General features: G+C 40.1%; 1 protein-coding gene and 1 pseudogene across 2 annotated transcripts in view; one reads left to right on the top strand and one right to left on the bottom strand.

Annotated features, from left to right (window-relative positions):
* camkk1a (calcium/calmodulin-dependent protein kinase kinase 1, alpha a) overlaps positions 1 to 16,405 on the top strand; it is a 61,054-nt gene that overhangs the window by 4,054 nt on the left and 40,595 nt on the right. The window contains exon 1 of one of the 2 annotated variants that reach the window (XM_042430471.1): positions 2,172 to 2,208. The exons of the other annotated variant lie outside the window; for it this stretch is intronic. The gene's annotated coding sequence lies outside the window, so the exon portion shown is untranslated. Of the gene's footprint in view, positions 1 to 2,171; positions 2,209 to 16,405 lie in introns of those variants that run through there. 2 annotated transcript variants of the gene reach the window in all.
* On the bottom strand, positions 1,143 to 3,801 carry LOC121910599 (annotated as a pseudogene).

The following is a 16,405-nucleotide window of genomic DNA, read 5'->3' as shown; positions in this document are numbered from 1 at the left end:
ACTTCAGTACACTTTACCAGCAAATATTACTGGGGCCACTACAGAAAATTGCAGATGAACATTTAATATCCAAGAAAACACATTTTAGACACTACCACTGACTATCCCTGTAAGAAATTGGCCACAATTTTACACATTGACCATACACAGTCCAGCCATGTACTAGGTTTTGGCCTAGTCTTTGAAAATGCGTTTGCAGGAGAGCGTTATAAATGCTCTCACAGAATAGTTTCGCCGTAATGTGCAGCTGAAGAGTGTTTCCCAGTCTGTAGTGTTGAGATGCTAGGCCCTGTGGAATCCATCGTGATTCATTTGATGTCTGACAAGCTTTCATGTTGCAGCTGGGAGAAAAGAGTAACAGCTGTACCTGTTTCACTTACAAAGCTAGTGCTGGAAGCATCAGCCACCTCCTCTGTCGAATCAGCCGCCAAATTCCTGGAAGCTCCCAAAGTGTGTTTTGTGGAGCGCGGCTGTCATGCACTCAGTCTACTGTGTGCTTGCAGGGTTAATCAACACACCAACTTAACAGTAAAACAGGCAAGCTGTCCTTTAGGGTTGAGGTGATCAAAAGAAAGCAGCTTAAGAGTGATGTGTAAGCTTTAGAAATGATGGTCTTGCCATATTTGTGAAGTGTTTTTATCTTCCATGTGTTTTTGTGTATGAGAGAATCCAGACTAGTCAGATTTATGCACTGTTTCCTGTTGATGTGTTGCCTGTCAAAAGAGCACTAAAGCACCGCATCAGTAAGCTAAAGCCCATTTTTTTCAAATCAGGCTTCAGCCTTTTGTTAGTGGTCTAATGCACCCTATAAATTTTGTCTATGTGCACAGAAATCAGGCCTTCACTTAAAGAGCGCTTCACCGATTTAGTGTTGCACTCCTTTCTGGCACATTACCAGGCTCACAATGGACAGCTTACAAGAATGATCAAACTCGATTCACTCGACTGTACAGATTCAGGTGTGCCATGCCAGTAGCGCCTCTACACTAAACATAACACGAACACAATTATGAAGCTTGAAGTGTGTCCAAGGAGGACTTGGTTGTAGATACTTGAAGACGTTTCACCTCTCATCCAAGGGGGCTTCTTCAGTTCTAACTGAGTCTGTGGGGTTATCAAGGTCATTGATACCACTTGGTTCGTTAGTGCTCCTGGCTGTTGTAACAACAGTTGTTAGAGTTGTTGGAGTGACCTGGGGCCAAGTGTAAACAACAGTGACTGGAGTTGCCGCATGAGGCCAAATGTGAATGGTTGTTAAATCTCCTGGGAAGGGATGAAAGAACAGTGTTGTAGGTGGGGGATAGGTGGTGTTGTAGATAGCGCGGCATGATATGAGGAAAATCTGCGATGTGCGATAACATTGTTCAATATTGTGATGACGATATGACTTGTGATAAATAAACAAATATTGAAGTGTGCAGTTCCTATGTCTTTCTGCTTTAATAGGTACACTACTAACAAAGACCCCAAACATTGAATAGCCTATGTTCACTGAGAAAAGAATTGAAATAAATTATTTCAAACATGCTTTTATTGAACCAATTGCACATGAATACCCAACCAATTAAACAGAACATTAATTTAAATAAAGTATTATAACTATAATAAATTAAAGTTAAATTTCCCTGCTCCCTTTTAAAATAATTTCTTCTAAACTCAACAAAAACATCTATTATCATACAGTGTTGAAATAAAAAATATCTGTGTGAAAACAACTGCGGAAGTGACTTAAATCTACATTCTCTCTAATGGCCAGCAGGGGGCGACTCCACTGGCTCCAAAAAGAAGTCTGATTGTATGGAAGTCTATGAGAAAATGACTCTCATTCTCACTTGATTTATTACCTCAATAAACACTTTCCTAGTGAGTTTAGGGTCTCAATCACTAGTTTCAAGTCTTTGTCAATACAGCATGATGTTCATTTTGTGAATTATGGTCCCATTTAGAGTACAATAGATGATAAAGCAGGGTAAGCTTTAGGGTGTGGCTACCTTGTGATTTACAAGTTGCTACCACGGCAGCAATTTTGGTTATGTAACATAAACATGGCATAACCCCAGATTCATAGACTAAATGTAGCCATAGCTGTCACTATTTCAGTGTGTTTTCAGTTCATTAAGGTTAATTGCAACATTTTGGTTCCCTAAAATAGTCTTGTTTGGTTGTACTAAAAGACCTTCTAAGGAGTTGGATGTTAGTTTTTTTCTGGTAAGTGCATTTTGTTTTAATGGTTTTAAGCCTGTTTTTGCTAGCGAAAATTAGCATTAGCATTATCACAGTTAACCCTAGATTGTAAATGCACTGTACTAACCGAGCTAGCAGCTAGCAGCTAGTGTTGGGGTAAAATATGATTTATCGTTCAGCCCTAGTCGTAGACCTCCTCTGTTGAGGGATGGTATCTCTACTTTGATGTAGATAGCCTCCTTCACTCCTCTTTCAAACCATCTATCCTAGCTATCCAAAATATGTACATTGTTGTCCTCAAAAGAGTGTCCCTTAGCTTTCAGGTGTAGGTAAAATGCTGAGTCTTGACCTGAGCAGTTGGCCCTCCTGTGATGAGCCATGCCTTTGTTTAATGTTTGTTTAGTTTCCCCGATATACAAGTCTGTGCTTTCCTCACTGCACTGGACTGCATATACTTTCCTTGTGTTTGGTTGTACGGCCTTTCGGGTGGACCAGTTTCTGTCTTAGTGTGTTGCTGGGTTTGAAAAACACAGGACTGTGGTATTTGTTGAAAATCCTCCTGAGTTTCTCAGATACTCCAGACATGTATGGAATGATGATGTTGATGCGTATCTTTTCTTCACCACCCGCAGTGTTGATGTTGGCTGTTTTCACAAAGGTCCAGTTAGGGTATCCAAAGGCTTTAAGTGCATTCTTCAGGTGTTTGTGCTCCTCCTCTTGAGCCTGGGCACTTGTTGGTACATTGTCAGCTCAGTGGTGCAGGGTCATGATATATCCTAGCTTATCAAAGTGCTTGTTCAACAAGCATAAACTTGTACAAAAGCGATTATTTTCAACTGCTCTGCCCACAGTGTCGCTGGTATGTTTTACACAACCACAGCGCATCACAATGAAAGCTGTATGTATGTAGCTAAACCAGTACCTGCTCTCTCCACCAGCAGTACCTGCTGACAGTCAATCACATCAGCAGCAGAGGGAGGAGGACAGGGGACAGGATGAAAGACTGTTTGTGCAGACAGCAGCTGCGCACACACACTGTACAGTGCCAGAAACAGGTTGCAATAACGAAAAGGAAAAACTATGACATCTGGAGATTAACAGGAGTAATTAGCAATTGGGAGCTCAATGGCTGAAAGGGTTAAAAATAGGGAGACTCCCACGGAAATCAGGAGTGTTGGCAGACATGAAGCTCCTGTCCTCTTCAATGTGTACAGCACAGTCCCAAAAGGCCGAGCTGTTGTTTCTGACATCCTCTTGTGTGAACTTTATGTTGCTGGTTGCAGAGTTAATGTGTTCTGTGAAGGTATGCACTTCCTGGGTTTTAGTTTTGACCCATTTGTTGTCTACATATCTAAACCAGTGGCTTGGTACTGTTCCGCTGAAGGAGTTCAGGGCTCTGCTTTCTACCTCCATGTAGAGGTTGTCTACAATGAGAGATACTGGTGAGCCCATGGCACAGCCAGGCTTTTGTCTATAAAACCCCCAGTTGTACTGGAAATAGGTGGTGTTCAGACAGAAGTCCAGCAGTTCACAAATCTGGTCTGGGCTGAGGTTGGTTCTATTGTTAAGGGTGTTGTCATGTAGCAGTTGTTTCCTTGCAGTTTCCACCACCTCCATAGTTGGAATGCATGTAAACAATGAGGGCATATTCATGCATGGGATGGCTTCTCCATGATACAAGCGATACTTGCTGTTGTAACCATTCCATGGCCTTATTCTTGTATACACTGGAGGGATCTCGCCTCAGTGTTTCATATGTATCAGTGTCACTGAATAGTGTGGTGACCCTGGTGTGGTAGTCCGCTGTGTTTAGGACCACTGACCACATCTTCCTTTATTAGCTGGTAGGATGGTGATGTTTTGGTCCTTGCTCAGTGACATCACAGCCTTCCTTTCCTGGATGGTGATGTTGGAAGGGGTGCCTTTGCATTGGAAAGGGCCACCGATACCTTCAACCTGCGCTGTTCTGCCTCTCTTTCTGTTAAGTTATTGAAGTGTAAGTCTTGAAGTGTGACACATCAGTTACACATGTTTTCCAGTGTTTTGTAGAGAGCAGATACATGAATACATTTGCAGGTCCTCATTAGTTCATACTGTGCCAGGCGTACAGCCGTATCTGTGTATTAGCCTTCATTATTCAAATCACAACCATTAAGGTCTCTGTGGGTTCTCAGATCTTTCAGTTAACCTCAGCCAAATGCTAGCCTGCACTCCACCCCACTTACACTTCTCCCCCATTCTCATTAGCCTGTATATGAGAGACACCAGCATGAATGAGATACCCACTGGGAACCTCCACTAGTCAGTTTCTTTTATCAGACTGTTTATTGGCAGAACATGGCTAAGCTATAGGAAGATAAAAGTAAAAACAAAGATACAGCTACTTTATTTTGTTTCTGTTGCTTGATTGAGCTGTTAAACCAACTGAAAGGTTGACTACACCCTCATCTAGAATATTTTTGTTGAGGTTCAGTATCATCGTACATCAGCAAAAGTGACTCTGCAGCAGTTCTCTGGTATTTTCCAGCCCTGTCAGCTTCAACATTGAATATGTACCAGTCACTAGACCTCAAATCTCTTTCATAAAATGTCTTGTATATTTCAGTGTCCTGGTAGCTCAAGATGTTGTTCTGCTATGTGTCCCCAGAGCTCTGCTGTTACTTCCATATGGCCGGTGAGCTAACTGAAATAATTGATGGCTGGTTGAGTTTGTGTCTGTTCTGTCAGTCTGCTTCCCATCCTTCTCTAGAGAGGCTGGTCTGTGTGCTGTCCAAAACTCTTCCACAAACCTTGACAGCAGCTTTTCCTCTGTGGCCACTTGTCACAGTGGACTCCATTGGGTATAGACCAATCGTGAACCATGAGTATTAGAGCTGGGCCTTCAACTCAGCCAAACCCCATCTCTCCCCCCGAAACACACACCAAAAAATCAGCAACAGGGCAAAAGATTTTTGGAGGGATAGGCGACTGTAACACTTTAACTAACCCAGATGTAAGTTAAACAAGAATAGGCATACAATAATCATTTTAACCTGGTTATTAATCAGAACTCTCACAAAAATCACTCAAAATCAGCAGGCGGAGGCGCGTAGAAACTGCTGTTTGCGGCTTGCATCTCTCTCTCTCTCTCTCGTTGACTATTCCTTCACTTCCCTGTCGTTTCCCTTCTGTCTGACGGTTGCTACAATGGGGGGAAAATGGAATTAGAACCAGAAATTCTATTTACAACCATGAAAAGCAAGCAGGCTAAGAAACCGAACACGTCTGTCTTTCTGTCGATCTCCTCCGCTACGGTTCAGTACACAGCGCGGCACATACACACAACAAACCATGGTTCTGAATCAACAGCTAAGCGGTAGTCACATGTATCTCGGCCAATAATTTTGTTGCTTTTGCTATTTTTCTACATAAAGCTTAAACAGAGAGGGCAGCAAATACAACTGAGGGGGCTAAGCCCTAAGAGCCCTCATGACGCCGGGCCCGATCTTGTAAAACAATGACAATGCAAATGATTGACCTCTGCTAAGCCTATAACATCACCATGGACAGCGCTATCATTTAAAAAAAAAAGAAAAGACAATGAATGCACCTTTAGGTGTCTGTGTTTTATTTATAATCCCACATTACACATACTTCTATCTGCACTCATCATTAGATCCTTTCTTTTCTTTTTTTCTCTACAAATACTAGGGATAGTTATTGGAAAGCTGAAAAATTAACAACTTCTTAATTTAAGCAATAAACTACAAGAACTTGATGTAGTGATTTTTAGAACAGATAGAAAGTGTAAGCACAATGCAATACATTGTTTTATTTACAAAAGTAATACTTTGACCATTGTGCATATCTTTCTGTCACAGTAACAGGAAACAAAGTACTCAAATGTTAAGTTCAGCAGATAGTCCTTTCCAGGTTAGCCTCTGCTCCACCAGGCTCCCCGGATGGTTTTTCTTTGAAGTTTAACTCAAACTTTATTTAATTTCCTTTTGGAGATGAAAATTTGCAGAAAATTATTGAAGTTTTTTTTTTGTTAGCTTAAATTGTGGATAGTTAAAAATAGTAATTGTTATCTCTGTGATTTCAAGTAAACACCCACACATTCACAGGGGCTTTTGTAGTTTTTCACACAACCCATATGTGGCAACTATCTGATATGTACAGGAGTAATGAGATATGCATTAACAGATGGTATTTTCTTTGTGCACATCTGTTGCCAGTGATACATGGGTGGATTTGTTAAACTCTGTGAAGTATTGGGCAGTTATTGCACAAGGACCAGGTCTGTGTTGCATATAATGGGGTGTGCAACACAATCTTGCTTCTATATTTAAAGAGAAATGGATTAGTTCCATGTCCATGTTGTTGAATGTGTGTACTACATAGAGGTAATAGCAGCAGAGACTTCCCAATGAGATAAAACAGTAAATTTATTCTTAAGGAGCCAACTCCTATGTGTTGCAATTATTTTATGTATTTTGATTATGTACTATTGCAATTTGTTGGTGTATTTTACTACTGGTCTATGTAGAATAGTTGATAATATTCTGTATCTTAAGTAAGACAGTGTGTCTCAAAGGCAGTGGTGGAAAGTAACTAGTACATTTATTCAAGTACTGTACTTAAGTACAATTTTGAGGTACAGTGCTTGTACTTTACTTGAGTATTTCCATTTGATGCTACTTTATTCTTCCACTCCACTACATTTATTTGACAGCTTTAGTTACTTTTCAGATAAAGATTTGACACAATGGATAATATAACAAGCTTTTAAAATACAACACATTGTTAAAGATGAAACCAGTGGTTTCCAACCACGGGGTCACATTTCAGATGTCTATGAGTTGTTAACAGCTCCACCAAATAGTGATTTTTCCCTCTAAACTTCTCACATGCTTTCATTTCAATAAATGTTCAAATGATCCAATATTTCACCAAAAATCAAAGAGAAAAATTCTAAAAACTGAAAACAGATTTGTGTATCAGAACTTTGTTTTTCTTCTTTTCTCTCCCGTTAATCATCTCACAACCCCTCAGATTTATGTAGTACAAAGTCAAGAGCTTGTGATATGTAGCATAACAAACTAGCGAAGCTCTGTAAACAAAACAACGTTCCCGCACATGCTCAGTGGCCTCTGCTGTCCACAGAACTACTCTATGGAGACTGAAAACGTGATCGCTGTTATTAGTCTTTGGAACAGTTTCTAAACAAACCAACGTGAGCATACCCTTCATAATGAAGGAGCATGTCACCCAGTGCAGTGGTGTGGCTCACTGATGTGTTTTTAATAGTTTTTGGACAACAATGGAGGTCTACGCCACAGAGGAATAAGATATATTAGCCTTTGGATACATACACAATACCTGTAAGTAAGATCAATTTGTTGACAATAAGAAAAAGTATATAAAATCAACAGCCATATCCTTAAGATATTTCCCCCAAAAAAGTTTTTTCCTTCTTTAGTTCAGTTTACTTTCAATTCTGTGTGCAGTGATGGTGTAGGAGGCTTTGGCAGAGCTAGTGCTTAGCAGTGACAGAGTTGCTGGGGAAGGAATCAGCACTCACGGCTCCAAAGACAGGTTTTTGATTTCAGTGAGTTCTGCCAGCCAAAGAGAAAGAGCTTAAACCTTTGCTAAAATCTCTGCTGTCAGTTCTCTCTTTTTCATCTTCTCTATATGACATGCTCTACTATTTCTGCTCAGGTCTATGTACAATAGACCGGTAGAAATATCCCTCTGCGTGGATGATGGAATTGCATGAAAGAGCAGAGCCCGGTAGTCTTTTGATGAAATCCTGGAGGAGTGAGAAGCAGAATCTGACCCTGGGCCAGCTGACACCAGAGCTCTCCTTTTTAAGAAAGCAACCTATTTTAGTGTGCAAACCATTCCTCAAATCCAATCCAGTTCTGGAGAATCGACCGACCTTGGCTCCCCTCTCCTGGCTCCTTGCATCTATATTTCTCTTTGTAGCTTGCACCGGCGTGGAGAATGAGAGACTCTTCAATGCTGCAGCTAACATTATTGATGAAGGGAGAAAGAAGCTCACAGCTCAGAGGGCTTAAATTCTTGTGTTTCTCAAGAAGAATCTGCCCTTCATGCTCCCTGAAGAAAAACTAGTACATCAGTTGAAAAAAAGCCTCTGATATTAGTCAGTAATTGCTGACTAAAAGTTAAAGTAAAAAGTCAGCCTCTAAAATGGAGAAACTGCAGTGTTGTGTGCTACATTACAAGACAATTTTTACTGTTGTAAATATGGAGTTGATTAATTTTAGTTGCTCTATGTTCCCATGGCCTGTATGGTGGGTTGAATAACAAGGGAGTGGTCTGACGTCACAACATTTGTGGTGTTAAAATAATTTTGTGATGTCAAAAACAAACACTTGCAAAACAACATTCTTGTGGTAAAAAACAAAACAAAAAAAGATTTGAAATCTCTACTTGTGTGTTATTGCTGGTCTTCTGCAGTCTTTTGTAAGAGCCAATATGAATCAAGACATACATGCAATTTAATTTATTGTATATTATTGCAGATGGTTTGATTTGCACTAAACTGTTAATCAAATGAAAATGATGATTAAATAATTTAATAATCATCCTGAGTGAGTCGTTGAAGGGCTGCCGGGCTAAACATTTGCTTCATCTGCTTCAGCAGCTTGCTAATGGCAATGCCTCTTTAGTTCTCTGCCCGTGACCTTCCCCCAAACAAAGAACACAACCTCAAGTCTGACTTTGTTTCTGAGAGGTTTGTTCTGAGGCTTTTTTTTTAAAAAAAACCACCAAATGCACATTTAAAAGAGATAAAATAGAAAGATTTTGTTTTGGTGTTTGTAGATGTTGGAGAAAAGTGCTGTTCAGCCTGCAGGCAGTGATGGTGCTGAAATACTGTACCGTTAAGGATGGAGCTCACATTTCACACAATACAGAAGGTAGTGATGATTGCATGTGACAAACGTTGAGGGTCAAAGTGTAAAGTCGCAGAGGAAATGGCTGCGTTAAGTCAGATTACTACTGACTGCAGTCTGTACTCATTTAGAATAACTGGCCATAACAAAGCAAGTGTAATTATGCGACTAATTGTATTCATTAGATCATTATCCACAGTCAGAGGCCGTGAACATCCTCTTGTTAGATGCGTCAACGCTTTATACACCTATACTATAATCTGCACCTGCAGGACTTCACACACAAACACACACACACACACAGAGTCAGGTCACACTCGTTACACCATAAACACACACAAGTGCATAAAGACACTCTGAGGGAAAAACACCTGTGCTTGTGTGCTGTGTTAGAACATCTGGGTTCACTTAGTATGCCAGATCCTCATGTAGATCATCTTGATACCGTGTTCTACAGCAACATTTCTTCAGAGTATTTGGTAAGCAAACCACTTTCATGCCATGTGTGAGATGTACTTTCTTGCTAACCTAGTATAGTGCAAGCATATGAAGACACAAAAACTGGAAAACACAACAAGTTTCTGACAAGGGTGTAGGTTTGGTTTCAGAATTCGAGGGACTCAACAAAGAAGAAAAAAACAACTTTTAATATAAATACTGTATATGTGTGCTTGCCATAAGATATAAGTATTGTTAACACACTAATCCTACTTAAAATGATAGTTTCCTTGATTGAGACCTGATACTTTATAATATTATATTTGCGACTTTACTACAAAGGACTTAACTACTTTTTTTCAACCTTGATTACTGCCTGCAGGTCTTCTTCTCAGCTTGCACAAGGCCTTAAAAAAACACTACAAACAAGGCCTCATAGGAGTCTCTGCTGCTCGGTAAGCTTGTTGCTTTTCTCTTGTCTGGATTTTGGCAGCTGGACAATAAGAGGGACATGGTTCACAGAGATTTTCTTAAGAAAATCAATCTGAAAGTACAGAAGTGAGGGGGACAAAAATATCATTTTGAAAAGTGAAGGATACATGCCCTGCCATTCCCAGTGTAAATTACATCCTTGGTGTCTGTATTTTGAGTTTGCTGGAAAACTTTCATTATCAACCATAAAATCCGTAAAACTGAACAAATGGAACCTGTAGCATCAATGGAAGTTATGTCTTTAATGAATGTATTAATGTCAGCTTTGAGACAATTGTTCTAGTTTTGGATTACTTACTGTCTAAAAGTTTTGGTTTATATCCAAAGCTATCAGTGTTCCTTTAATCTCGGTCAGCTCTGGACATATTTATCCATGTATTGATCTTATCCTCTTTGATACTCCTGATTTAAAAAAATCATGTGTGCCTATAAATTCAGTCCAGCTCTCGCTCATATAGTGTGCATTTTTATTGCTCAGTCTTTAATGAGTAGTGAAAGCTTGACTTGTTTTCTAGCTACAGCTCACAGCTTGGTGCATATTGAATTGGTCAGTTAGAGGAGAGTAAAGCAGCAGTCTCAGTGCATCAGGCCTGACCTGGCAGCCTGCCGGCCAGCTGATCACAGGTTTCTAACAGCAGTGAGAAGGTCTAGAGATCACTGGGATATTCCTCCACTCTGAAGGATTTAGAGGGCACTGAACATCACTCCCAAGGGAAAAGATAGATGGCTTCTGATTTTCAGCAACCACAGATTAATACAGTGCAGGTTCACATCATTGCAGATTTCCAGCATTGTGATATTTAAAGCTTTGTATTCTCTTCCAACCCTTCTGGCTATCTCTGCTGGACTACCTCCACAGCCCAGGGTTACTAACCCCTTTCTAAAAATAGATGATCACCAGTAGCAGGTCCAGCCACCGGACAGCGAGCGGTGTCACAAGGACAGAGGGTGGAGCCACCATCCAGGCCCTGCCCCACCTGGAAATATATAGAGTCCTCTCCAACACAAATCTGCAGATCAGTATTCATCTGTCCTTCGTCTGGTGAGGGGGCGATCCTGGGCTGGTCTGTCCTTGTTAGAGGGACCATTGTCAGGCGACATTTCTAGGATTCCAGGAAGGTCAGCCATGCTGGAAGCAGCACACTCATTGTCAGTGTGAGTAGAGGAGAAATAATTGGCTCATCCAACTTGCCAGTTAGCACTCTTACATCCTGTGTAATCCTGGGTTTATTAGTGCCTGAGGGTGGCCCTGGACTCGGTTGGGGTTGTCCCAGAGTGTCTGTCTGTCCAGTCAGATTGATCGCTGCTCATGGACTCTGTGTGCGGTGTCTTGCCTGGGGGGCACTGCTGCCTGCTTTCTCCATCAGGTCACATTGATTGGCGATACAAGTATTTGTTTAACAGGTTTATGGTTACAGCTAGTTGTGTCTCGTACAGCTGGCTGCTAATCCCGCGGATTGAATTAAAGAGTTCCAGGGATTAGTGTGTGTCAGGTGAACACAGGGAAGGAAGTGTTTGCTACTGGAAAGCATTGCAGTTATGGTGTTTGGTCTTCTGTGTTTAAAGCAAGATTTTGTGGAGGTGGTTTTGTTGACAGATTTGAACATCCTGTGCTGTCAGTTTTTTGTGTGAGCCAGGTTTTTTCTTTTGGTGCTTGATACATAAACTGTTGCAGTAGTTTTTGATTTAAGTATGTTTAACACACACTAATCACAGCTAAATTTTCATTAAAACATGAATGTTTTTACACCAAAAGAAACTATTTTAATTGAGCTTAATTTATTCCAGTGAGAGTGTTTTCTAAGTTTGAATGTAAACCTCACCAGAGATTCTTTTCACTTTGTTGAAAGACAAATCTCAGTCTAAGTCTAGAAAAAACATCTTGGGGATGACATGTTTTTTATCGGGTGGATCACTGTTGTGCTCTTGGTGCTGCTTTCAGCTCTGCTGGTGTGATACAGTGAATATCACTGACTCTGATGAGGCATTTAAGATACTGATGTTTCACCCTGCGTCTGTTGTTGCCTCTAAGAATAAGTTATCTTTGACATCAGATATATTCATCAACGTTCAAAGTGTTGAGAGTTTCCCCTGATCACAGTTGATAGCTGATTACTATGCTCCCTCACTGTTTCCAGAGGCTCTTAAGAAGCTGTACACTCTGATCCATATGAATGAGGCTCACTCAGTCAAGGATGATGAGGCATAATCACTGCCAACTGTTTGCTACCACAACAGGAGGAACATGGGAAAAGCTAATTCTTGTGTGTGTGTGTGTGTCTGTGTGTGTGTGTGTGTGTGTGTGTGTGTGTGTGTGTGTGCACGCGCGCAGGGGGATGAAATGTCTCCCTTAATCCTTATTCAAAAAACAAAATCAAGTGCGTGTGGGCGTGTTTGTGTGGGCAGGTGTGTGTGTGTGTGTGTGTGTGTGTGTGCATGCGCACAAAAGCCATGCAAATGCAAGCTGTTCCCTAGGCTGCCTCTATCATCCATCAGGAACAGCCAGTTGATGTTCCCGCTGGGCTTTCCAGCTTTCCCTCACCGCTGTTTTTTCCCCCCTCAGCAGTAAATGTGACCTATCCTTCGTTTGAGTAAGATGAAATGTGACAGGAGAAGGCGACTGGAGAGAAGGCCTGATCAACCTGTGGGCCCGGGGAGTGTGGAGCTGCAGGAAGGAAACCCCTCTGTAGTATATGAGCTCTGATTTGATATTAAGAAGCTTTAGACTGATGTATTAGTTTGGAATGATTTTGGCTTTTTTTTATGAAATATCTGATAAGAGCCAGTTGTGTCTGTAGTGTGTAAAACCCCGCTGTAAGGTCTTGTTATCTTTATTGTATTTTAACAAGATGCTCACTTCCTAAATGAATTATATAAATCGAGAGTTTCATTATGCTTGATTGTATAAAGACTGAACCCTTGTTATTTTACAGTTGGCCAGACATTTAAATGGTCACAATTCTAGACAAGCTTTGGATGCATTTGTGGCGTTTATATCGGCTGCTGCTGTCTCCCTTAAAAATCTATTTTGGTCAAACTGTGACACTAATGTGCTTATATAGTCTATTTAGTTAATTTCATAGTACAGATGATGATAATTTGATTACAGTGCACTTCAATTAGACTAACATTTGTCCTTCATCAGCTTTGGGTTTTTTTTTTTGTCATGCTGTGAACAGTGGAGCTATACTTTTGATTATGACCGCGATGCATCAGCATGTGTTGGACTGTAAACATTCACACGTCCCTGCATTTGCAGGAAAGATCAAAGCTCAAAGATCCAGCTCATACTTTCAACCCTGAGATATGAAATAGCCTATTACTTCTCTTTTGATCAGCTGACATTTGATTAGATTATTTAGCAGTTTGTTTTCCAGGTCTGTGTGTTAGTCTTTATGTTCCACACACATTTTACACGAAATTCAGAGACACATAGTTTGATTTCTCACAGACAAATAGCAAAAATAAATGCAAGAGACATTACTTCTTACAGTTTCACTATCTTTCAATGTATGTTGTCACAATCACTGAATGATTACCAATGCATCCTTGTTTCTTGTTATACAGGGTTTGTTGAACTACTGTATTAACTGATGGTAAACCTTTTTTTGGTTTCTAAATCCCGAAATAATTGCACACATTCATAAAAGATCAAAGTCAGCTGGTGGCCGTATGTCTCCACACTAGTCTCTAGAGGAGGTTACTTGTTCTTGCACAGAGGCACGTGGCCACCGTATGTTGTCCATCAGTATGTGTTTTGTTCCACATCAGGTTTGTCACTACAATCATATGAGCACATTCCTCTGATCTTAACATGTAGAGCATCACATACAAAATGGTGCTTTGCATCTTTCAAGTTTTTTTCATATATTATGCAAGCGCAGAAAAAAAATCAGTTTTGCTTTAACATCATTGCAATGCAGATTTTCTTCCACTGACATCTTTGTAATCAGTGAACAATCAAAGCTGATTGTCTTTGAGTCTGACACGTCAAACAAGGAGGTACACCTCGTTTAAAATATGTAATTTAACAGTCAGTGACTACAGTAGTTTTTAAGAGAAAGAAAACGATGAAGAAATTCACCGCTGCCTCTCGTCAAAGGAGAGAGAACCTAACATAAGCTTTCAACATACAGCCATGCAATCTGCTCTGGACGTCTCCTTGTATACTATCGTTATGTGTGTGTGTCTTTCAGGCAACATTAATCACAGTAGGTCTGCAAGGTCAGCTGCTTGTATTAGTCAAACTGGGAGAGTTTCAGCCCTCTGTTGAATACATGCTATAGATGCCTGCTCTTTGAAATGTGTCAAAGACCTCAGAGTAGGTAAAAAACTTTCTTGCCAGCAAATAAAGGATCTCATTTTGATTTTGTCCTTGGACGTCTCTGTTTGCTCTCTGCACACAACAAAATGATGGGAGAGACAAATAGAAGCCAGGTTAAGAGTGAAAGCGGTTTACTAATGGAGCCAAATGGATTCATTTGTTCACCCTTGACAACCCACTCTCTCTTCTTACTGTAATTGGCTCTGCCCAAGCTTCTTTGCATCTGAACTAGTTGAAAGATGGCAGCTATTGAAAACACTTCATATTCAGATGCGGTTCTCAGGCTCTCGCTGGTTTAATCTATCTATTTTCTTTTCTCCTCAGTTTGTTTACCTAATTAAAGAAAGATATTGCACAATTATATTGGCTTGAAATATTGAAATATGCCATCGCAGCACCATATTTTATTGAGAGAAAGCATCTTAATAGCTTCCATTAACAGCAAAATACTGAGCAGTTGCACATCTAGACTTTATCACGTCTTGTCACTTTGCGTTACTTCATCTTTAAAAGTTTGCAGGGATACAAAACATGCAATTCAACAAATTATTATTGTATAATAAGAATTTCGTTTTAAAAACAGGAAATTTTAGACATTTGGAATGATTGCAAATTCGACATATATAAACTAAACTAAATTTAATTCCTGTGTGAATATGAGAATATCGGCTATCTGACTGTGTGTTTTGGAGGCAGATTGATCATGCAGATAAGACATCAAGTGCTTTGATTTTATTCTACCATTCAAAAGTGCTTATTTGACCCTTTTTTTTTTTTTTTTTTTTTTTTTTTGGAAAACATCGACAGAAAGTTAAGATAACTAAAGAATGTAAATATCATTGAGTTGTTCAATCCTGCTGTGGAAATTAAGGTGGGTGTTGTTTATGAAGGTTAAAATGAAATCACCATTACTGCTCCTCCTCAGTTCCAGAACATACAGTACCAGTCAAAAGTTTGGACACACCTTTCCATCACTTGATTGAGAAATAGTATACGGTAAAAAAAAAGACTAGATCTTTAAGGAAATTCAAAAAATATGTTATGACTCATAAATGATGTTTTGCGGCTTTTATAGGACGACATTTAACAGAACCGCAGCTTGCTCTATCAACGCGTCAATCACAATATGTCACAGCTGTGTAACACAGAGAGGGCAAAAGAGTTTAATTTCATCTCAAACATTCGTTCGACAAGGCAGATGGATGCAGTTGACACAATAATGATCATGTGAATAAAAATATTCAACCTAATAAAAAGCTATAGTGCGCCATAATGAAAATGTGTTTTTACCGGCTTCTGTAAACAAAAGTCTCAGTGCAGCTGAAGTTAATAACCAGACCCCTGCCACTCCTCCACCTCCCAGTTCTACCAGGATATTACTCACACATTCAACGGGCTGAATGGCGCTGCAGTAGAGAGAAAGCCGTTTCAAGAGACAGATAATCACTGGTTGCGATAAGAATTAGCAAAATATGACAATTCTTTTTTTGTTTTTCTTAAATGGGTCAGGAGTCATGCATTTCCTCCATGCCGCTAACAGTTAAAAGGCTTTTTTCTGTGCTCAGAATTTACATAGTTTGAATAATAGTCATCTGAAATATGCAAATAGAAATGGGCAAATGATGATGGGTTGTGTGTGTCATGGGCAACTGGTGGCTCTGCCTCCTGACACGCACAAAGCTCAGTGTGACAGTCATGTAATTATACCTATATGAATAGAGAATTCATGAATATCTTTGCACTCAAACAGTTTGGATGAAACCTACACTTTTGTCACCAGAACACCAGCATGTAAGGTTACCACTTCTTATAATATTAATGTAACAGGTGGCATGACTGTGCCACCTGGGGGGGGGGGGGGGGGGTGTATTTTAGGGTAAATATAGGATAAGAAAACAGTAGCTAATTAATGCTAAACACAACATGCAGCCAAGGTTGATGGGAATGTCATGAGTTTTGCAAACAGAATCACGATATCACGACAAAATATCGATATATTGACCAGCCCTAATGGCACGCCATCTAGTTGTTGAGACATTTCACTCACAACCACAAATGTGAACCTCAT

This window comes from Thunnus maccoyii, chromosome 13 (assembly GCF_910596095.1).
Source record: "Thunnus maccoyii chromosome 13, fThuMac1.1, whole genome shotgun sequence".
NCBI lineage: Eukaryota > Metazoa > Chordata > Actinopteri > Scombriformes > Scombridae > Thunnus > Thunnus maccoyii.
The sequence above is the reverse complement of the archived record's forward strand: the minus strand, read 5'-3'. Positions and strand labels throughout refer to the sequence as shown.